Source organism: Budorcas taxicolor, chromosome 14 (assembly GCF_023091745.1).
Source record: "Budorcas taxicolor isolate Tak-1 chromosome 14, Takin1.1, whole genome shotgun sequence".
Lineage (NCBI taxonomy): Eukaryota > Metazoa > Chordata > Mammalia > Artiodactyla > Bovidae > Budorcas > Budorcas taxicolor.
The window spans coordinates 47,433,525-47,454,382 of NC_068923.1; the positions used below are offsets into that span (position 1 = coordinate 47,433,525).

At 44.3% G+C, this 20,858-nt stretch overlaps 1 protein-coding gene across 2 annotated transcripts in view; it reads right to left on the minus strand.

The window, feature by feature from the left end:
* Nucleotides 1–19,282, minus strand: part of NCOA2 (nuclear receptor coactivator 2) — a 281,147-nt gene extending 261,865 nt beyond the window's left edge. For both annotated transcript variants that reach the window (XM_052651443.1, XM_052651442.1), the window contains exon 1: nucleotides 19,192–19,282. The gene's annotated coding sequence lies outside the window, so the exon portion shown is untranslated. The remainder of the gene's footprint in view (nucleotides 1–19,191) is intronic.
* Between the last annotated feature and the right edge of the window lie 1,576 nt (nucleotides 19,283–20,858).

The following is a 20,858-nucleotide window of genomic DNA, read 5'->3' on the forward strand; positions in this document are numbered from 1 at the left end:
GGAAAAATTCTCAGCGAGAAGGAACTAGACCTGGAATTACACGGTCCTTCTGTTTTAGTCCATTAACCTGTAATTACTACTGAAGGCAGACCCATGGCCAGAAGCTTGACTAGAAGTGAAGTAACAGATATCAGCCTATGTAACAGGGTTACTGAGATTTATAAAGCATGTTTAAATTGGACTCCTTAAACCAAACACTTTTAAATGGAGAGGAAGACTATAATAATTCTAGAAATTTCCTTGATGCTGTTCACAAATGCCCTGCTCACATCCAACTAATAAGAGAAGGTGTTTGTTCCTTGGAACTTAATGCACAGAGCTTCTAAATGTTCCTCATTGGTATCTCCATCTCATCTCCCCCTGCAGATCTGGAAATTTCCCATTAGGGAATTTAGCTATTAATAAAGTTTCCCCTCACCTCTGCACAAATCACTGTACTCCATTTGTGTAGTAAATGTGGGTGAACACAACTGAATACAGGCATCCAGCATTATGATCTGTGAAATGTCAACTGATCTATGGAACAGGCCAGATCTTGAAAAATCCAGAGTGAGCTTATCCCTATGAAAAACAGAATCGCTACTGATGATCAGATTTAACTAAATGAAGACCACTGAGGTAGAGAACAGCTAAAGAGACTTGCTTTCCTTGGTAATTAAGGTGGTTTTGTAACGTCTAGTTACAGGATTATATTCAAGTGCCAGGAAAAACAAATACTTGATTTAGGGAATTATGTTCAACCACTCTTAACAAGAACACCTTTCTTTTTTTTTCCTGATAAAATCACTGTATTTGAAACTACAGTCTGAACTGGTCAAAAATAACATTCAAGTCTTGCATAGCAATATTCTAAAAAAAAAAAAAAGGGGGGGGGGGCGGTTTCAAATTATAATCAAAACCAGTCAGATGATTCCAATATTGAGGTATTTTATATATATAGATATAGATGTAGATATTCATGAGAAATCTACATTATCTCTTTGCAGAGGATACCACAGTCCACTTCTAACACCAATACTTAGATATATCAAGCAAGCATTCAATCGTCCATGTTTATGAAATGTGACTCTTATGTGTCACATATTTCTGATATTTTCAATATGATAATTAAAATGTTCTACCACCTTTGGGTAGTTTTAAAAATACTGCCCTGAATTTCTCCAAAACATAAGTAAATTTAACTCTCTGGATATAAATCACTCTCCTCTCAATTTCCTGCATAAAACAGTAACTACCAGCTTGGAACCACATGGATTTAACAAGGACAAGAAAGTGGGCAGACCACCATTCAACCAATCTTTGTCCTCGCTTCCCACCGCTACCCGTTGAGAACCACTGAATTAGACCTACTAGGGGCTAAGATGCTCTGTGATTACAATAATCATTCTGTAATCAGAGTAGCAGCACATTTACTCTAAACAGTTGCTAATTATGAAACAGTTTATGATGACTGAAAAACAGAAAGTGGCATGATTGTCTGCATTTCTGGAACACACGTTAATTGACTAAGAGAGATGGTTTAAAAAAACAGGATCACAAATAATTTTGAATACCTAGGTGCTTCTAGTCTTCAGGATGAACTTCCTAAATAATTTCCTGAATCATCCTCAATTTGCATCTAAAATAATCTACTCTGAACCACAATCCCAAATAACTAGTAAGATCCATCAAACACCAGTTAGGGTCAAATACTGATCACTGAAGGGGACTGAGAGTAATCATAACAACAGCAGTGGACATTTAAGGAAACTGGGGCACAAGGTCATGGCTGTTCAAGTGATGCAGGCAGACCGCAATCCAGGCAGCGTGGCTCTTAAGTGCTACTCCCAGCTGACCTCACAGAATGAAATAAATAAGGAAGGAAGTAAACCTCCTGTGTTCAAGGGCCTCCAGAATTCTTGTATTAACAGCTTCCAACAGAACATTCCACACATTTTTAGTCAATTCTCTAAGTAAGATTTTACAACCTTTCTTCCAAAATCTTCAGAGATTTTACTTGTATTTTATCCTTAAAATGGAAAGGCCTTTTTCAAAAGACAAGCCCGCAGCTGGTGGTACACAAAATGTCATTAGTTACTTCAGCGTGTGGTTTCTCATCTTCCTGCTTCTGAGAAACTTCTTAATATGTAAGACTGGGCTCGAATAGTACACAGAGATGGACGAGGGAGGGTCCTGCTTGGTCCCCAACCCCCTACTTATTCTCAGGTTACCGAGATTCTCGGCGAGAAGGGGTCTCAGGGGCTAGACCATAGGACTTTCTGTGGTCCTGTCATCTGACTCCCCACCTTATCTATCAGGGTCACCTGAACAGTCTCTTTAAAAACAGACACCCTCCCCAACCCCATACTTTTGTAAATCGCGATGAGACCTTGGGATTTCCATCTTGACAAGCAAGGTAGACTACCTGTGCACTCTGATATTGGGACCAGCAACTCAGACTAAAACCACATCATCCATGCTTCCAGCATAGGAAAAGCAGAGCCTTTCAACAAAAAAAAAGCGCTGCCTTCATCTATAACACGATCTGCTGAGGCAGCACCATTCTCGTGCTTTTGGAGAGAAGTGTGTTAATTATTACCCATAACACGAGCAGCTTCCAGGCCCAACTCCCAAGAAATGCTTCTGGTAAAACAAATGGTCCAAAAATATACGTCGTTATCATTTAGTCAAAATTTCTACACAGTAAATACATGAATAGCAAAGAAAGTAACAGAAAGAGGCCATATTTTTTCCCCTCTATTTGGTAAAAAAATAAAAATAAAAAGAATTCTAGAATTTAAAAAAAAAATTGAGAAAGATTAACAAATACCCCACCATCCTTCTTAGTGATAAACAGAGAACCCTTTACCAGAAGATTTCTTTAAAGTCATCTAATTCATTTTGCCTTCATTAATAATTAAACCTTGAGCCTCACCACTCTTTGAGGCAAACAAATATACCCCTTGTTCAACAAAAGCAGAAATTGGGACTCAGACATATTACATCACTTGCTCAAGGTGATAGGTCCAGTCGTAGGTAATATACACTTCATTATTATTAAATGTATCTTTAAATCATACAGATTTCCTCTGCTCTAAATAAAATCTATAAATTTTTATCAGAAAGTTCTTCTAAACATCTAACCAAAATCTCATCAGATATAGTTTAGGAACCATACCTTCTGTGGGATTAAAGAACTATCTGGAGAAGGAAATGGCAACCCACTCCAGTGTTCTTGCCGGGGAAGTCCCATGGGCAAAGGAGCCTGGTGGGTTATAGTCCATGGGGTCGCAAAGAGTCGAACACGACTGAAGCGACTTAGCTGCAGCTGCTGCTGCTCATTATATCTCATATTGAGTCATTTCATGTATCTCAGGAACAATAAACCCTCCTTCCACTCTTCTCTTCTTTTAAAGGAAAGGACAGCAACATTTCAACTTAGCCTCTGACAGACAATGGTTCCCACAGATGACCACACCTCTCATCCCATATGCTCTTCTTCTCATTCAACTTGCAACTTTCCTCCCAAGGTGAGCTGGGATCTGGGGAGGCTTGTGACTAAAGCCTAAGATGTGACTTCTGAAGTTAAGTCATAAAATGAGATACAGATTCCTTGGAACTCACTCTTTGAACCCCAGAGGCCATGCTGTTAGGAAGCTCAAGCAGATGCAAAGAGGCTGTAATTAGGTATTCTAGCCTATAACTTAGCTGAGGTCCCAGCCAACAGCCTCTGTCCAGCACCAGGTCTGCAAGTGAGCAAGTCTTCGGCTGCTTCCAGCACTGAGCCATTGACTGACTCAGCCTTGGACCTGAGTCGTCCATGCTGAGACACAGGATATCATGGAGTGGATAAGCTGTGTCCATCATGCCTTTTCCCAACGTGGTAACATTCATGAGCAGAACGCCACCAAGTTTCAGATGGTATATTAAGTGGCAACGATAAATAAAACTCTCTAATTCAGAACACAAGCCAAGAAATGAAAAAGAGGCAAAGGATAAAAAAGCTTCTTTCTGAAGGTTCAAAATAAATATTCCCCAGTTCTGTGCTCTAAAGAATACTTGCTTAACTGATCTTAGCGAAAGTTCATGTAAAATAAAAGGAATTAGGAACACACTAGGTTACTTTCTATCTTCATCCTAAGCATATCTCTCTTTAGAATGATGTGCCTTTTCTCCTCTCTGATGAAATCTCCATCAGCCCTTGATGCTCAAATCAAACCGCAGAGCAGCTATGAAGCCTTTCCTTGCCTCACAAAATGAACTGTTTGCTTCTTATAAAATGTCTGTCCAGCCCTTCTAAGACAATTTTCTATTCTAATGCATATATTATACTGTAATTACTTACCCACTTGTCTCTTTCCTTCCCTAAACTGTGAGACCTTCGAGGATGGAGCCTATTTCCTTTTTAATCTCTGGGTCCCCAACTCCCAACCCGTGCGGCAGGTAAAGTGCCAAAAAAAGGGAGAAAATGGACTTTTCTTTAAATTTTAATTTTTTAACATAAACATATACACATATACTCAAAAAGTAACATCCAGACAACAGAAAAAGGCAAGTCTAGTTTGCTGAGCTAGAGCTGGTAGCAAGGGGTCCACGGTTTACAGTGACTGAGCACAGAGACAGACAGATCAGTATCCTAAAAGATCCCATGGACACTCAGGGGAATTTTAGCACATTTCAAATCAGTTTAGTAAACAGGGAAATATTACGCATTTTAAAAGCATTTTCTCGTAAACAACTAATGTCAAAATTTGAGGTGCTCAAAGGAATAAAAACCAGAAGCAGAAAAAATAGATACATGAGACCTCATTTTCTGAAAGTTTTGTATAGCCACTATTTTACAGTAATATGACTTTATTATTAATTTTGCCCCCGCCTCTGTCCCCTCAGCCCTTAATGTCCCTGCTGTTTGGTTACATTTCAGAACTCTAAAGTACTTTCCTGCCAGTTGACCCAAACTGCTACCATATTACAAATCCACTGAAAAACACGCCACAATACTGTCTGTTCAACCCTCTCCAACAGGCCAACATTTTTTGTTTTTAATTTAGTTTATTTTAATAAGCTCTTCAAGCACCTTCTGCAAGCTTGAGCAAAGATATTCAAGAACATATTTCTTTTAAACCACGCTAATGAATTATTTATCTTTTTTATTAATTGAAGTGTAGTTGATTTATAATGTTTCAAGGGCCAACATTCTTTTCTTAAGCAGTACCATACCAGGTAGCACTAGTGGTAAAGAATCCACCCGCCAATGCAGGGGACACAAGGGATGCGAGTTCAATCCCTGGGTCGCGAAGATCCCCTGGAATAGGAAATGGCAACCCACTCCAGTATTCTTGCCTGGGAAATTCCATGGACAGAGGAGCCTGGCAGGCTACGGTCCATGGGGCCACAAAGAGCTGGACATGACTGAGAAACTGAACACAGCACGGCACTCACAAAAAGGCAAAAATGAGGATATCACCTAGTATAAGACATTTCAGAAAAGTCTTGCAAAAAAAAAATCCAAAAATCAGTCATTTAAATTCTAGTCCCCTTAAAATTGCCTGAATCTGTTAAATACAAAGGCCTATATCCAGTCCTACTTTTCTTCCCACTTGGCATCTCTTACGTGTCTCCTAAACTGCCATACTTCAAAACCCGAGGAAATTGTCATCTCTATGATGTTACTCCAAAGAAGTGCTTGGTATACAAGCTTTCTATTTAATAACCAAGTGTGCTATAAAACTAATGTCTCAATCTCAACCCCCTCCTGTGCCTAAAACAGAAATCTACAACTTCCTAGGAGGAAAAAAGTCCTCAAATTCTCTGGCAGTAAGTGTTCTCGTAGGCAGGCATCCCCTCTGTGCCTGCTCCCCTCACAGCATCAGTTGTATGAATCTCCCTATGACGTGTCTGTAGAAAGTATGGCTAGGTTCAAACCTACAGAGACTTCAAAAGGGGTGTGCTGAGAAAACATCCCAAGATGTCAATATTTTAAGCAGGAAGTTCTTAGTATTTATGTGCTTCTTCAGCTCTATCAAATCTAATAATATATTTAACAACTTAATTTCTTAGCCCTACTTGAAAAACTGAAGTCTGAACAATGAAAAGATTGGTTGCACAACAATATGAAGGCACTTAACCTTACTGAACTGTACACCAAAAAAATGGTAAGATGGTAAATTTTACACATATTTCCCCACAATTAAAAAGTTTAATTTAAAAGAATAACCGCTAAAAAAAACAAAAACAAAAACAAAAAAAACCCAGCATCTAAAAAACCCACAAAACCAACAAACAAAAACCAGGGGAACTGTTGAGTATTAACAGAGATTACTGAACCAAATTTCCAAATCAGGAAAGCAGTACGTCAAGGCTGTATATTGTCACCCTGCTTATTTAACCTATATGCAGAGTACATCATGAGAAATGGAGGGCTGGATGAAGCACAAGCTGGGATCAAGATTCCTGGGAGTAACATCAATAACCTCAGATACGGCAGATGATGCCACCCTTATGGCAGAAAGCGAAAAAGAACTAAAGAGCCTCTTGATGAAAGTGCAAGAGTGAAAAAGTTGGCTTAAAGCTCAACATTCAGAAAACTAAGATCATGGCATTCGGTCCCATCACTTCATGACAAATAGATAGGCAAAACAATGGAAACAGTGTCAGATTTTATTTTGGGGGGTCTCCAAAATCACTGCAGATGGTGACTGCAGCGATGAAATCAAAAGACGCTTGCCTCTTGAAGAAAAGCTATGACCAACCTAGACAGCATATTAAAAAGCCAAGACAATACTTTGCCAACAAAGGTCTGTCTAGTCAAAGCTATGGTGTTTCCAGTAGTCATGTATGGATGTGAGAGTTGGACTATAAAGAAAGCTGAGCGCTGAGGAATTGATGCTTTTGAATTGTGGATTTGGAAAAGACTCTTGAGAGTCCCTTGGACTGCAAGGAGATACAACTAGTCAATCCTACAGGAAATCAGTCCTGAATATTCATTGGAAGGACTGATACTGAAGCTGAAACTCCAATACTTTGGCCACCTGATGTGAAGGATCGACTCACTGGAAAAGACCCGAAAGACTGAAGGCGGGAGAAGGGGACACAGGGGATAAGATGGTTGGATGGCATCACCGACGCGATGGACATGAGTTTGAGCAGGCTCCGGGACTTGGTGATGGACAGGGAAGCCTGGCGTGCTGGAGTCCATGGGGCTGCAAAGAGTCGGACACAACTGAGCGACTCAACTGAACCAAATATAAAGGGGGAGCTTCATTAGATCCTGGTTTGAAACCCAAAGCTGTAACAGATAATTTGGAGAAAACTGGGATAATTGAAATAGTTGATCCTTGATGGTATGAGTTTTCTTAGGCTTTAGAAAAGGTTTTGTTAGGTTTAATGGTTGTTATTTTGTGTGATTACCTAAGGTAATGTCTTTATTTTATGGCAACATGCTTTCTGGATAAAGGGTCATCTATAACTTACTTCCAAATAGTTCATGCAATACACACACATTCACACACACAGACAAAGTGGAGAAAGAGGGAAAGGAAAAGTATTACACAACACTGAAATGGCTGTTACTTAGCCACTTGTTGTACCACATTATGGAAGCATCATAGGAGCTAAGGAAAAAAGAGGCATGTGACCCTGCACACGTCCCAAAGCATCACCTTTCGTTTTCACTGAGGTTGGAGACTGTTTCTACCCCTTAATATATTGTTGGTTGCTGACAGAATCTGAATAGATGACAGATAGATAGCCTTCTGACTTATTCGGCAAGTAAAATAATCTCACAAAGCAAAAAAATTACTGTTTAAGTAGAGATTTGGGAAGAAAGTTGAGAACATTTTTATAGGTATTGTCACAAGTATATATAAATGTGTGGTCTGTAGGGGTTTCGCTCTTTGAATAGCTGTAGAATTTCATTATTTATCTACTGAGACATCAGCCCTTCAAGTGATGCTTTCATTCTCTTATCACTCCTTCCATAGAAGTGTTTAAGTAACAGCCCTATACTTTGTGTTTTGTTTTGGTTTATCACCTTTCCAGAACTACCAAATTCCCCCAAACTTTTCTTTACCTTTGTTCTCCTCTTTCCACTATAAACTGAGATTATTAATCTCTCTTCTCATCATAGCGTCAAAATACTCTGCAGGGGAAAACTCAGTAAGTCTGATATGGAAAATGTTCAGTTTTACTGAGGCAACAAAACCAAAACTTTGTCTTTCTTGTTTCTGACTTGAAGTGGACTTCCTTCTTTTTCTACAGAATTTTCTATATAAAATCTATAATCAATGTAATAAGCAACTGACTAATAACCTTTGAATATTGTTGGACTCCGTCTGTCTTTTTGCTCTGATTGTACACTCTGCTATGAATTAAGGTCAATCATATAAACTCCCAACAAATTGAGTTTTATATCAAAAGAAATGCTTCCTCAGGAAATCTCTGGCAGTCAGTGGTTAGGACTCTGTGCTTTCAATGCCAAGAACAGGGGTTCAATCCCTGGTTGGGGAATTCAATCCTGCAAGCCACACAGCCAAAAACAAGAGCTTACATGGTCAACGTGTTCAGAGGAGGCCAGAAAGAACAGACCAACAGGTACAAAGGTTCATATGAAGAGTAGAAATATGGGGACACAGCTTTGTGGGACAGTGTCTGGGAATGTCATTCTATGGTGATTGGGAACTTATACAAGGATCAGTCTATTAATGACTTACAGCACAAAAGGTGAATGTATTAAATCAGCCCAAAATATAGTTTAAAAATGAATGATTTTAAGCTGTTTTGTATTCTATGTGAAAGGGGCAAAATGAATGAAAAAAAAATACATGTATGTGTATATGTATACACACACACACACAGACTCTGTTCTTACTATGTCTCCCAATTGTAGCAAACCAGTAACAAAACAGGTACCATTCCCTGTTGTACCTCTTTCATTCAGACAGCAAGCCAGTGTACATGATCATTTAAGCATATTTACAGAACACAACTGGAGAAGGAAATGGCAACCCACTCCAGTATTCTTGCCTGGAGAATCCCAGGGACAGAGAAGCCTGGTGGGCTGCCATCTATGGGGTCGCACAGAGTCGGACACAACTGAAGTGACTTAGCAGCAGCAGCAGCGTAGAACACAACAAGCAAATTTTAATGCCAGATTTGTCAAACCATTTTATTTGATGGTTTCTCTCCTTGATATTAAACAAGTTTGATATCTATCAAAATGTCTAATTTGCTTTACTAACATGTTATGGCCCTCCACTTATTTATCTAAACTTTCACCAAAAAGTGTGTATTAAGGAGTCTGGTTCCACTTAAAGGAACAAGTATTATAAGTTGACTACTCAGTTTGATCAAGCTGATAAACTAAACAGTCCATCCTTGAAAAATCTCTCAAGCTCCAAGGGCATGGACTTGTTACTCTGGAATTCCTCTATGCAGAAAGCATTAGTGGCTCAGTTGTCTGTGCAACTCCATGGACTGCAGCCCGCCAGGCTCCTCTGTCCATGGGATTCTCCAGGCAAGAATGCTGAAGTGGGTTGCCATTCCCTTCTCCAAGGGATCTTCCTGACCCAGGGATCAAACCCGGGTCTCCTGCATTGCAGCCAGAGTCTTTACTATCCGGGCCACCAGGCTTTCATTAATTTACAGATTTCAGGCAAGACTACTCTTTTGCATTAGTATTTTCCACCTGCGTGGTTCTAACCCTTTTTAGCCTCAATTAAATGAGTAATTCCTCCGAAGGCCACCTCCAGCTTCCTTCCAAATGCCTTTCCTTTTCTTTTTTTCCGTTACATACTCAATCCCTTTCTCCAAGTAGATAAACATCTGTGGACCACTGAGGCAGGCCCAGAAAGCCTGGGGTGAGGCTACTAGAGACACCTGACCTTCACTGGGAAATTCCCTTTCTGGGGAAGGGGATGAAGAGGGCCTCCATGACCAGGAAACCCCCTCTGTTCCTCTGGTGTGAAGACCCTGGCTTCTTCTCTCTGAGCACCAGGCCAGGTGAAGACAGGAGCTCAGCCTATGAAAATCACAAGCCCCAGAAGGCCTTCCGTCGCCCTACCTAGTCTTTGCCTGCTCCTGGGTGCAGTGGTCCCTTCACTCCTCACCTGTAAAGGGGAAGAAAGTCTCCCAAGTGCTCCGTGTGATAACCCAGAGTATGAGGGGAGAAGGGCTACAGGACTGAGGGGTGCCTGGAAGGAGCTGGCCATCGGCACTGCTGTCCAGGTCCAGGAGTAAGGATGCAGCTCATTATTATTATTATATATTATTATGTAAATAATCTTTATATAACTTCACTAGGTTTTACTTATTCTTGTTGTTGGTGTTTAACAGATAAATAGTTGTGTCTGACTCTTGTGCGATGCCATGGACTATAGCCTGCCAGGCTCCGCTGTCCATGGGATTTCCCAGGCAAGAATACTTGAGGAGGTTGCCATTTCCTTCTCCAGGGGATCTTCCCAACCCAGGGATCGAACCCATGTATTCTGCATTGGTAAGCAGATTCTTTACTACTGAGCCACCTGGGAAGCTCTGACTTATACTTACTATCTGTTTATTTAAGGAAAGACTTTGTTGGTGCTAGAATACAATAAAATGACACTTCTTAATGGAAAATATTTCTATATCACACTTTTATAGAAAAATCTTAAGGAATCAAGATAATCATACATGTTACTTGAAAAGCAACAAGAGCACTATACATTGAATCTCAGAAAAGAATTACAGAAATTGAAAATACGACACACTACCAGAAACTCCAGAGAGGCGGGCATTCCTAAGACTCTAGGAATCGGACGAAATTTTCACCAATCTTAAATCATCTTTAATATTTCCAAGTGAAAGTGTTAGTCGCTCAGTTGTGTCCAACTCTGTGCAACCCTATGTACACCAGCCTGCCAGGCTCCTCTGTCCATGGAATTCTCCAGGCAAGAATGCTGGAGTGGGTTGCCATGCCTCCTCCAGGGGATCTGCCCGACCCAGGGATCAAACCCTTTGTCTCCTGTGTCTCCTGCACTGGTAAGTGAATTGTTTACTGTCTGAACCACCAGGGAAGCCCCTTAGTATTTCCAGCTTATAACCAGTACCAATTGTACTGGACCACCAAAGGCAAGGGATATCATTTCCTGTTTGATTCCTGGACTGATTTTGTAGGTGGGAACAGTCTGCTAGAAAAGCCCATCCTCGTTTAGATCGGGGCTTCCGGGGGCAAGGGGCTTCCCTGGTGGCTCAAACGGTAAAGAATTCACCTGTAACGTGGGAGACCAAGGTTCGATCCCTAGGTCGGGCAGATCCCCTGGAGAAGGGAATGACACCCCACTCCAGTATTCTTACCTGGAGAATTCCACGGACAGAGGACCCTGATGGGCTGCAATCCATGGGGGTCACAAAGTAGCCCATGGGGCCACAAAGAGCAGGGTACAACTGAGCAACTAACACGTTCTCTTTTCCCCCCACTCCCAGGGGCAAAGGTCAGCCAGAAGCAATGGGAACTCCCAGGACCCCATCACACTCTGCAAGTTAAGCCTTGGGAGATGTGGGATCACATTTCCTGAGGATCCACTAAATGAGTAACAGAAAATACCACACGTTACATGTTCATCTCTGACAACAGGGCTTCAGAATGGCAGCTGGAACACTGAAAGCAGTGCCTGCTGATCCCCACATGTGCACAGGTGAAGAGTTCCCTGAAAGCTCTCCTGGCTCCCTGAAAACAATTGAGCAGACAGAAGAATTCCACAAATAGCAGAGCACAAGTCAGATGACTGAATATATTATCAGCCTCCTTCAGGGACTACAGTATCGCAACACCGAGTCACCCGTGCTACATGGGTTGCAAAAAATCTGCCAAACATGCATCACACAAACCACCAGCTAACAGCTTAACGTGCTACGATTAAATATATGTTACAGAAATACCAGCGTTTTATCCATCCGAAACCTCTATCCCCTAAAAGGTTCTCTCCATCTCTTTTCTGCCTCTCCCCCACAATCAAGTTTTCTCAAGTATATTTTCTGAGCTTCTTATTGTGAGAAACAATATGTGACCTAAGTGTGCCTTTACAAAATACATCCCCACCCCTGTCCCTTTCCCTCGTAGGGAATGACTGATTCGTGCTTTCCACAAGGACTGGATGGCACACATCCACGTGAGGCTGCAAGGAGGTGTAGCTGGCCAGCTCACTCGTCAGGGAGGCAGGGCTAAGGGGCAGCGCTGGCCTGGGTTCAAATTCCTCTCCAGCACTTGGGCTGTGTGACCTCTAGCTGGTCATTTGACAGCTTTGTGCCTCCACTTCCTGAACTGTGAAAGCGGAGTGACAAGAGTGCCTCCCTCACTGCATTCCAGTGAGAGCCAGATAGCAGTAGTAAAGGGCACCAGGTTTTAAGTGAGCACTCAGTTAAAGATTACCTGTTTTTTACTTCATCCATTTCCATTCATATTTTTTGAAAATTAAAAGACAAGAAAGAATCCTGCAATTTAGGACCTGTTAAATACCGGGCTGATGACTAAAAAGTCTGGAGACTCTCTGTAGGTCTTAAGGTAAGTATCTGGCCAGGTGTAGGCCTGCCTGGAGGCAAGGGTTTGGGAGAGCTACAGGCCTACAGAATTTGCAGGACTGGGTCTATTCAAACCTATTCATCCTTTTTACAAACTAAACCACCAGACTGGGAGTCTTACAAAATCCTGCAAACACTGCTTTATCAGATCCTTAATAGGAAGATGTTCTCAGACTCACCATCCCCTCTGAAATTTATAGTGCTTCCCCACTTGTTGGTCAAGGTTCATTTTTCCCCAAAGTTTTGCTCAGAGGCACAGTGACTTACTCCCCTTCAAACTTCATCTCCTGGAAAGTGAGGGTAACTTCTACTTCACAGGACGTGGGCAAGAATGAAATAAGGCAGCATGCCTCAGAGAGCCCCTAGCAGGTTGATGGCACTCAGTGAGAGATGCTATTATCACTTCTGTTGCTGCTCTGCCAAAACAGATGTTTTGGCCAAGAGCAAGAGTGAGTTACGTCTAGAAAAACTGACTACTGCAGCAGAATACCTGTGAAGGGCTGTCCAAGGGAGATTTTCCACCCTTTAGAAAACTACAGTGGTAAGACCCAGGGTATGTTACTCTTCAAAGCAGCGACAAGACACAAACAATCCACAGAAATCAGAGGTCACTGCCTGGCCTGTCACCTTTACCCAACTACAGATCGTCACACTGACCACACACAATGATTTCAGGAGAAATAAAGTTAGTTATAAATATTCATACCTTTATTAAAGGAAATCTATTTCTTCATAAGCTAATCAGTCAAGGGGACATTTAACAATCTTTTTAGTATAAACATTATAATCCTATTTTCAAGGGGGAAAAAAACCCAAACCCAAATTAAACCACAATTATCTGACTCTGTTACATAATTAAAATTACACATTAAAATGGAGAAGGAAATGGCAATCCACTCCAGCATTCTTGCCTGGAAAATCCCATGGACAGAGGAGCCTGGTGGGCTACAGTCCATGCGGTCACAAAGAGTCGGACACGACTTAGCGACTAAACCACCAAACCACACATTAAAACAAGAGCAGATCTTTAGTTTGAAAGCAAATCGAACATCAAAGTGGACATGTCCCTCCACAGCCCCTCCCCCACAAAAGATAAAAAAAATCATCACCCACTGTGTGTTCCCCCTTTAATCAGAGGATTCTGGCAGTAAACTACCAAAGCTGGGACACTTGAAACTCATCAAATAACATGAGTAAATGAACGAAACAATGGTTAAATGAGGCAGGAATGCAATAACAAGATCTAAAAAGCCCAAAATGAGAGTTAAGTTGGCCATGGGGAACTCCATCGGGAACTCTTAATAGTTCATAATTGACTGCCTAAAAAACATAAATTCTGCCAGAATTAACAGGCTAACTTGAACGCTTCATGTGCATCTGTCAACTGACACCCAAAGTAAAAATTTTTTTTTCTTTCAGAACCTTTAACTATTAATAACTATTTAATTATTGCTAATAAGGTCTACCTATAAGCAGCTCCCCTCTTTCTTCCTTAAAACTGTCTATGTCCAAAAGCAGGTAAGTCAAATACTTCTGTAGGTTCCCAGCTTATTTAATACATCTCTAGAAGTTTACAAATAGGGAACCAACTGAAAACTGTCCTAGAATCGATGTTTCCACAATTGCATTACGTCATCACAGCCACTGGAAGCCAGAAATATGGTCACTGATGAACATTTCATAGGATAAGTACATAAAATCTTTGCTGTAAGAGCCAAGAGTATTATAATCTATCTGCAGACCATGTAGTTATTTAATTTCAGATACCCTCATAGCACAATCTTTAAGATTTCCACTCTTCTCCCTAATCACCCTTGCCTCAGTTTTATAACAGCAAGGAAAACTACACAAGTTTCTAAAGAATCCACAAAAGTCACATTCTCACTTCTGTTTAGAAACTACTATCTAGAATCCATAAAGTATGTATTGTCTTTATACTGTCTGAATTGAGGGCCTGTGACACTAAATCCATATTGCACGGCTTTTCTAGACATTACTTTTAATAGACTTTAAAAAGTAATATGACATAATATTCTTTCTACAGTTAGGAATTCATAAACCCTTCTGCAAGCCTGTAAAAACAAAAAAGGAAATAAACACAAATGCTAAAATTGTTTTTGTTGAGAAAACAAGGCGTTTAGAGGTAAAATTAGCTCGACATGTGAAAGTGTATTAAAAAACTGAGTAAGGGGTTTGTTCTGTTTTTTCTTAAATGGTTTTCATTATTAGTTTGTAAACAGTCTGATTATTTCATTGCAGGAAAGATCCTGATTCACTGCTCATTTTATGATTTACTGTAATAAAAGATCAACACCTTAAAGCAACTGACTTATACTCTCCCTCCTATTCTCTTAATTTAAAACTGATATAGCATGCAATAACATAAATGACCAAAACTATAAACACAAAATACTGAAAAATGAGTAATGACTTCAAAAGTGGTTTTGCTATAAAAATAGCAAAGCACTAATCATGCATTTAAATATAATATCAATCATGACAAATGGTCAAAATATCAAATAAAGATACACTGTGCATTTCAGAAAACTAACCTTCTAGAAAAACTGTTTAAAGAGCACCCTTTTGAAATCCAATACAACACATTTTTTCCTAAAAAATCCAAGCTGTCAATTTAATGGGTCACCTTTTCAACCGGGTGTGATATGAAACAGCTAAGGTACTGAATCCTTAAATATAAGGTATATAATTAAAGAACTGCTCATTGATCCTTGTTTCTAAGGTGTGCAAAGCTTTAATAAGATATAACTAGAGGGAGGTTCAAGACAGAGGGGACATATGTACATCTATGGCTGATTATGTTGATGTATGGCAGAAACCAACACAATGTTGTAAAGCAATTATCTGCCGATTAAAAATAAATTTACAAAAAAGATATATCTAAAGATAAAGCCAACCAAGGAGCACTGCCCCTTTACGGCCTCACACCGCAGCCCAAGTTCCCCTCTGATCCTGACATTTTAGGTTGCTCATAAAACACTCCTCTAACACGGAGTGAAAGTCATGTAAATGATATGTAACCAATGAAGGATTAAAATCAGAGCTAATCTATCTAACAAATATTAAATTAGTAATTGGTGAGCTCTTTTTCTATCCTCTGCTTCAGTATCCTAACATCTACAACTCCTCTGTTAAGACTGAAATTCCCAGGAGGAGGAAGGCTCAGCTCCAGTCTGCGAGCACACAATGGAATCACAGCTGACGACGCACATCTTTTTCTAGATGTCTCCATATGCTTGAGAGGATTTTTTTTTTTTCCCCTAGCCAGGCATTAGGGGACTTGCTACTCACTGCCACTAAGAATCTAAAAACAGTCTCAAGGATTATTGTGGAGAAGGAGTAAAATAATGTGTTGCTCCTGAGCATACAAAAGGCACACGTCAGAGTGGCCTTCGGGAACTAAATTAACTAATGACGGGGTGGTTTTGCATGCTGTCAAATTCTGAACGTTGTTTAATTTATAATTCTCCCTACTTCTGGCAGCTAAATGTTTTATTTTATAGTCACAGTTTTTACTACTGTATCACTAAAACAACACCTCAAGGGCTACAACAAAATGCGATTAATTTTTGTCTTCATGAACACTTACAATTATACTGGATTGGAAATTCACATTATGAATCTGAAAACAGTCTATTACACAGAGCATATTGATAAAGTGTGGTAAACACTGTTCCCTAAAAAACCCTAAATCCCCTAAAAAGGCCCTTAAATCTTTCTTAGTAACACCAAATTATTAAAAGCCTGAGAAAGCAGTATACATAAGTAATCATGCACATAAATGCCTCAAAAAGAAAATAAAGTCCCAAGATTAAATTCATGGGATACTTATCACAAAATGAATAGATGCATTCTCAAGTTAACATTACTCATCTTTTGAACTCCCAAAGATTCTACAAATTCCAGTTGGGAAAAGGAGTCTTGCTGCTGTCAGTGTGCACTAACCTCCCCAACAAAGAGTAGCACAAGCGTCGCGCGCGGGCACACACACACACACGCGTGCGCGCGCGCACACACACACACACACACACACACACACAAAGCATAGCAGCAGCTGCTGTCTTTTTAAAAGACTGCTATTCCTGCAGAGCAACCTATGATCTTTACAAAGAACCAAAGACCTACCCTCCCATTCTGAAAAGTTAAAGAGTTGTGTAAGTCACTAGACTGCACTCAGCAGTGTAAAACAACCAAAGATGTCTCCTAACCTTGCAAACACCAAAAAAAGTACCCACACACTGAACCATTCACTAGTGTTTAAGCAAACTAATTTATTTTTAAGAATCTTTTGTGTGGGAGTAATCTGGCAAACTACATTTATTCACTTTTTTTCTGTAGACAAATATTCTTTGACTGGCTTGCTCCTTAAATATCAACGCTTTAGGTTGCAAACAGTGATGCTTTGGTTCTTAACTTCATGTTGTTTACTCAAGAGAAAAAAAAATGCATACCATAAACTACAACTTTTTTTTTAATGTCATCCCAACGCCGAACTTCCAAGTGCACTTTGGAAACTGGCGCTCTAATTAATCAAGGAACCAGTGAAGCCATTACAAACAATGATGCTTAACACTCCCAATAATCAATTGACGTGAAGCTTTCCCGATGCCCTCGTTTTCAGAGCAGCCTTTCAAATTTCATTGTCTCCACACTGGAGTAGCTATGTGAAACTGAGACAGAGGTAAACAGATAACTCCTAGGATCCTTAGCACGTAAACCGAGCGCTGAGGTTCGGAACGCGATCACTACAATATATGCCATTTTAGAAACGGGCCTCGGACAGTTACTGCCACATCCTAAGTGCCTTTAGACTTCGTTGTGTCTAAGAGAATGTCTCTGGTGGTACCAAAGCAATACAGTATCTCGTGCAAGCTGCGTGCCTCCCCCGGTCGGAGCTCCTGTAAGTGACACTACCCCACAGATCTAGAAGTGGGTGACCAAGGATGTACAAGAGTGGATAGCTCTTGGCGTCTCCATGACTCCCCCGCCCCGCCTGCAACTCCGCTCCAACTGGTCCGGAAGAAGCCCCGCCCCCTTCCTTTCTCCGGTACCCGCGATTGGCTTACCGACACCCGGCAGGTCAATTCCCCGCCTTCGACTGGCTCACTGCCCCATCAGTCACACGCAGCGAGATTCGGGTCGGTGGGAGGGGAAGGCAGTGGAGGAGGTGGAGTGGGAGTGGGATTAGAGGACGAGGTGACGGAGGAGGATGTTCAGGCTCGGTCCCCGGTTTAGGAAAGTTTCCCCTACGAGTGACAGACCCCGACGGCGTTAGGCCCGGTCCCGCTCCGAGCCGGTGCAGGACGCTCGGGTCCCTGATTCCCGCCCCTCGGTCCCGCAGGCCCCGGAAACCACTAGGGGGAGGGGGAAGAGGGAGGGACCAGCTAACCAGGGACCGACCCACCCCCGATCTCGGAAGAGGCGCCTCCGGGACTCCCCGGAGGGGCGGGGGGCAGGGAGCACCGGCGCGCCGCGACGACCCCCCGGCCCCCTCCCCTAGCAGCCCCCAGAGGCCCGAGAGAGCAATGTCCCCGGGCCCGGGGCGTGACCGTCGCGAGCCGGCTGGGAGGGCCCCTCCCGCTTCCCGCCGGGGGCCCTGAGGGCCTGTCCCTTCAGGGGCGGGGAGATGGGGGAGCGAAGAGGGGGCGCTGGCGAGCCAACCCGGAACCTCCCGGCCCGCCTCCCGCCCCCAGCCCCCAGCCCCGGCCCCTGCGCGCCTCCTGCACACACGCCCGCACCCAGAAAGTTAAGTCAGGGGCGAGCCCGGCTCGGCGCCGCCGCGCTCCGGCCCCCCGGCTCCCCGCCCCCACCGCGGCCCGGCCTGCTCGGCCCGAGCGCGCCGCCCGCCCCGCCCGCCGTAGCTCCTTCCCGTCCGCGCGCGGCGCCCCTCGCCCCCAGCCCCCGGCGCTGACACGGGCCGGGCCCGGCCGCCGGGCCGCGGATCCCCTCTCCTCCCGACGTCTCACCCCGCCGGCCGCCCCTGACAAGGCGTTTCACCTTCACACACCCCCGAGCACTTCCCGAGTCCTGCCACCCCTCGCCCGGCTCCCACCCTGCGCTGCAGTCGCTCCGCGTTTCCATGAAAGAATGCACCTTCTCCGGCTTCACCTTCCCGTCTCTCTCCCTCGCGCCCCCCGAGGGCGCAGGAGACGCGCTCCCCGCCGACCCGCACCGGGCAGGGGCGGCGGGCGCCGGAGCTCCTCCGGCGGGGGCCGCACCCGCGCCCCCGGCCTCCGCCGCGCCTCGGCTCTCACCTCTTGGCCGGCGCCGCGGGCTGCAGCCTCCGCCCGCCTCGCGCTCCGGGACTCGTCTCCCGAGCTCTCGCAAAGCGCTGGAGCGCCTCCTTTCTCTCCCAGGGACTCCGCGTCTCCCCGCCGCTTCCCGCCCTCCCCACCCCTCCCCCCCCCCCCAAGTCCTAACTCCCCAGCTTCACGGCGCCTCTCCGGGGTTGCAACTCCCGTTTTCCGCGCACCGGGGCAGCGGTTCCCCGCACACAAAACGGCGGCGCGCGGCTCTGCCCGGCTCGGCGCAGGAAGGACGATCGCGGCCGGGGGGTGGGGACGCGGCGCCCCCCGCCCGTCCGCCGCCCGCCGCCCGCCTCCAGCCCGCCCTCGCGGCCCCCAGGGAAGGAGCGGTTACCGGCTCGGGTCGGTCACGCCGTCAGGTGCCGGCTGCCGTCGGCGCTGACCTTCGCCGCCGAAGCCGTGGCTGAGGCTGCGGCCGCCATGTTCCCGTGTTAATAACTGCTGCCTGGTTGTTTATTTCAATGGAGATCCTCCCCCAACTCCCTCCTCCGCCTCCTCCACCTCCTCCTCCTCCTCCGCGTCTCCGCACTTGCCTAGAGACACAGACCGCGCGAGCTCGCGATCAGGGGAGGGGGCTCGGGAGTCAGGCAGTCCCTCCCTCCACCTCCCGGGCCGTGGCCGCAGCAGAGTCCTGTCACTGGGGAAAGGACGGGGCGGAAACTTGCGTCCCGCGCCCCCGAGGAGGGGGCAAAGGTGGACGGAGGGTTCTCCCGGGAGCCGACCCTGGCCGCGGACTCTGCAGCATCTCCGTCGGCGGAGTCCTCTTAAGAAGACGACCCGGGGAGAGGTGAAGAGTGAGGAGAGAAGAGAGAGGGGACAAAATGGGTGACGGTGGTAGCAGGGAGGGTGACCTATGGGTGACTGGAAGCGAGGGGAGAGTAAACAGATGACTCCATGGGAGGGCAAAGGGCAAGTGCCAAAAAAGAAAGCGAGCGTATGGGACCGGCCGGGGCTGCAGAGTGGAGGCAGTGGGATCTTGAGGTTGCAGACAGCCAGGCAGATGCCCCCGCACGAAGATGGGGAGAACGCAGTGCCAGATTCGCCCCGGGAGGAGCCACCCGTCGGCACTCCGCCGGCGCCCCCTCGAGCAGCAGCCGGCACCCCTAGGGCGCACCTCGCACGCCCGCGTCTGCTGCTGCGCCCTGGAGGCGCCCGTTGTCCATCAGCTCTCCCCTGGCTCCTGAGAGAATTGGCTGCTTCTTGGCGGTCGCCTCTGAAGAGGGGATGGAGGGGCGCGACCGTGCGAGGAGAGCTTAAAAGGGTGCCACCCAGCAATTGCATGATAAAGCAAAAGTGCACACAGTGTAAATAGCCTGACCTGGTTGAGCATTCTCGTCACGACCTGAGTCACAAAAGTTTTTTTATTGAAAAGTCCACTTTCTAGACAGAAAGTGATGTTGGGGGGACGCGGGAGAGTTGCACTGAAGACTCAGAGAGAACCCTTGTAAAACTCACTCGGATCAGCTTTCTGCCTTGGAAAAGCAAGTTCTTCCCAACTTAGATACACTTAGAAAAAAAAAACATTTGTTGAACAGGTTTCCTTATTTTTAGTCTTAAAATGAGAAAGGTCGCTTGCCATGGACAATAACAGTGTTTATTGAACACATACTTATGTGTTCAGTCACTGGACCAAGTGATTTCTAGATTTCGATTCTCAAACCTTACAAAGTAATACCATTTGTATCCTTCACACAAAAAATGAAGTTGAAAGAAGTTTGAAGAAGTTGTAGGGTCATAGAGCCAGGAAGTTGGAGAGGATTTGAGCCCGGTTCTATCCGAATCCAGAGCCCACACTTAATGGTGACTTCAACCTCATCAACCTCAAATTTGTGGGAGTAACACAAATTTTCTTTGGAGAAATAAAAATATGTATGTATGTATGTGTGTGTGTGTGTTTGACTATGGTAGAAAATGTTTCCAAGCGCTGGAGAGTATGAGTGGGTGTATAGTGGAATAGTAATTCCACTTTTTTTATATACTATAATGTTTGAAATGTTTCCA